This window comes from Sus scrofa, chromosome 6 (genome assembly GCF_054392235.1).
Source record: "Sus scrofa isolate SSC_HxYL_T2T_F1_AM1 chromosome 6, Sscrofa_HxYL_maternal_Yorkshire_Landrace_v2.0, whole genome shotgun sequence".
In the NCBI taxonomy this organism is placed as follows: Eukaryota; Metazoa; Chordata; class Mammalia; order Artiodactyla; family Suidae; genus Sus; species Sus scrofa.
In genome coordinates, this window is record NC_139388.1 from 1143420 (window position 1) to 1145927 (window position 2508).

Here is a 2508-nt window from a genome sequence, read left to right on the forward strand (position 1 = left end):
GCTCGGCTCGTCTGCTCCCCTTCCCCCTGGCTGGCAGAAACCTGGGGTCCATCACCAGGGAGCCTGAGCCCCCAGCCCTCTGCCCAGGATGGGGTCCCTGGAACTGTACCCCTGACAGGACACCCTCTGTGGGGCCTGGCAGACAGGCAGGACCTGAGCCCAGAGCACTCATCCCAGAAAGCTCGGGGCTCAGCTTTGGGCGCAGGTGGGGACCACACACGCTGCCCCTGGAAAGCAGCAAGCAGGTGGCCTGGCCCCAGCCATGGAAGGGGGGCCCCTGAGGGAGTTGGGCCGCTCAGCCACGGCACCAGAACGGGTCGTGGGAGCAGCGGGTGGGCCCTGCAAACGAGGTGCATGTGCAGCAGCTGGAGGCCACTGTGTGTTCTCTGCTGTGGTTCCCAGCCCTTGGCACTTGGGGCCTTCTCCAGGCCACACCTCGCGGTGGCAGAACTGGCTTTGAGCCCAGCATGTTGACGCCAGGGACCAGTGGGTAAGAGGGGACGGGACTTCAAGGACAGACACTGGGCCCAGTGGGCTGGGACGGGCCAGCTGACTTCCTGGGGCAGCTGCCTCTCAGGAGCCTTTGTGGCCTGCCGAACAGAACCCCAGGCAGGCACCCACCACTTCCCCTGCCCTGACCTCAAAGCTCTTGGTCCCTGAATCCTTGGCTCCCACCCCTGCCCTCTCCAGAGGAAGCCCCCGCCCTGGAAACACATCCTAGCCAGCCCCGCAGCCTCGGGAGGGGCGATGCCTCTGCCCTCAGCCTTGGTGCTGACGTCTCGAGGATGGGGTTTTAGAGCCTCCCTTTCTCAGCGCAGGGAGGATGGAGGTGTGTCTGGAGCTAAGCCTGACCTTTCGCGTACCTGCTGGCTTTGGGCCTGGGCGGAGATCTCGCGGCTCTCACACACCCTGCTGGAGACACCGGTCACACAGCCCTGTGCTGCTGCTTTGCTGTGTGACTCTCGGCCAGCCCTTTAGCCTCTCCCAGCCGATGGCCCCTCCGGAAAACAGGGAAGAACCGTCCGTTCTCACGCTGGAAATCCTGTGATAAACAAGGAAAAGGCAGGAGCCCCAGGTAGAAAAACAGCAAAGGTTATGAAAAGCCTTCTTCAGAAGAGCGGGTACAAAGCTCATAAGTCTAAGCGCCGTTTAAAGTCAGTTTAAAAATCAAGAGGGAGGTCCCGTCGTGGCGCAGTGGTTAACAAATCCGACCAGGAGCCATGAGGTTGTAGGTTCAATCCCTGCCTTAGTGGGTTAAGGATCCGGCGTTGCTGTGAGCCGTGGTGTAGGTCGCACACGCGGCTCAGATCCTATGTTGCTGTGGCTGTGGTGTAGGCCGGTGGCTACAGCTCCTATTAGACCCCTAGCCTGAGAACCTCCATATGCCGCGGGAATCGGCCCTAGAAAAGGCAAAAGGACAAAAAGTAAATAAATAAATAAAATAAAAATAAAAAATCAAGAGGAATTCCCGTCATGGCACAGCAGAAACGCATCCGACTAGGAACCATGAGGTTGCAGGTTCGATCTCTGGCCTCACTCAGTGGGTTAAGGATCTGGTGTTGCTGTGGCTGTGGTGTAGGCCGGCAGCTATAGCTCTGATTTGACCCCTAGCCTGGGAACCTCCATATGCCACGGGTGCGGCCCTAAGAAGACAAAAGACAAAAATAAATAAAATAATCAAGAAATGCAGGAGTTCCCATTGTGCAGTGGAAACATGTCTGACTAGGAACCATGAGGACACAGGTTCGATCCCTGGCCTCGCTCAGTGGGTTAAGGATCTGGCGTTGCCGTGAGCTGTGGCGCAGGTCGCAGACGAGGCTCAGGTCGCACGTGGCTGTGGTTCTGGCGTAGGCTGGCAGCTATGGCTCCGATTTGACCCCTAGCCTGGGACCCTCCATATGCCATAGGTGTGGCCCTCAAAAGCAAACAAGAAAAAAAAAGATCAAGAAATGCAAATTAGGACAGCACAAGACTGAACATCCTGTGCTTTGAACTGGGAAGAGGGAGGAAACTGGACCATGCAGAGCAGGGCAGTGTAGCAGCCGGAGCCTCGCACGCAGCGCAGCAGTATCCCCTGACCCGCCAACCCAGCAGCTCTGCTCCCAAGATCACGGAGTACCTGCACACAGCTGGAGTTGAGGCAAGTGGCGCCCACCCCCCCACTGCCAAGTGACAAACCAGATCACTCCCCGGCTTAAACACCTAGCAGCCGTCTTGCTTAAACACCTAGCAGCCGTCTACTGCGCTCATGAGACTTCCGCTTCTGCAGGGTTCAGTGGGGCCCTCATGCCTCTGGCCCAGCCCAGCATCCGCTAGCTTAGCTGCCCGGGTGGGGCGACCCGATGTCGAGGGGTTGGGGTCGCCTGGACAATCAGCAAGGACCTTGGGGCTGGCAGAACACGGCGGAGGCCCACACCAGCTTCCTGTAACCAGCTGCTGCAGCAAGAAAAGACCACTCACTGCGGAGCTTAGAAACGTGCTCTCAGGTTCTGAGGTCTGAAATCAAGG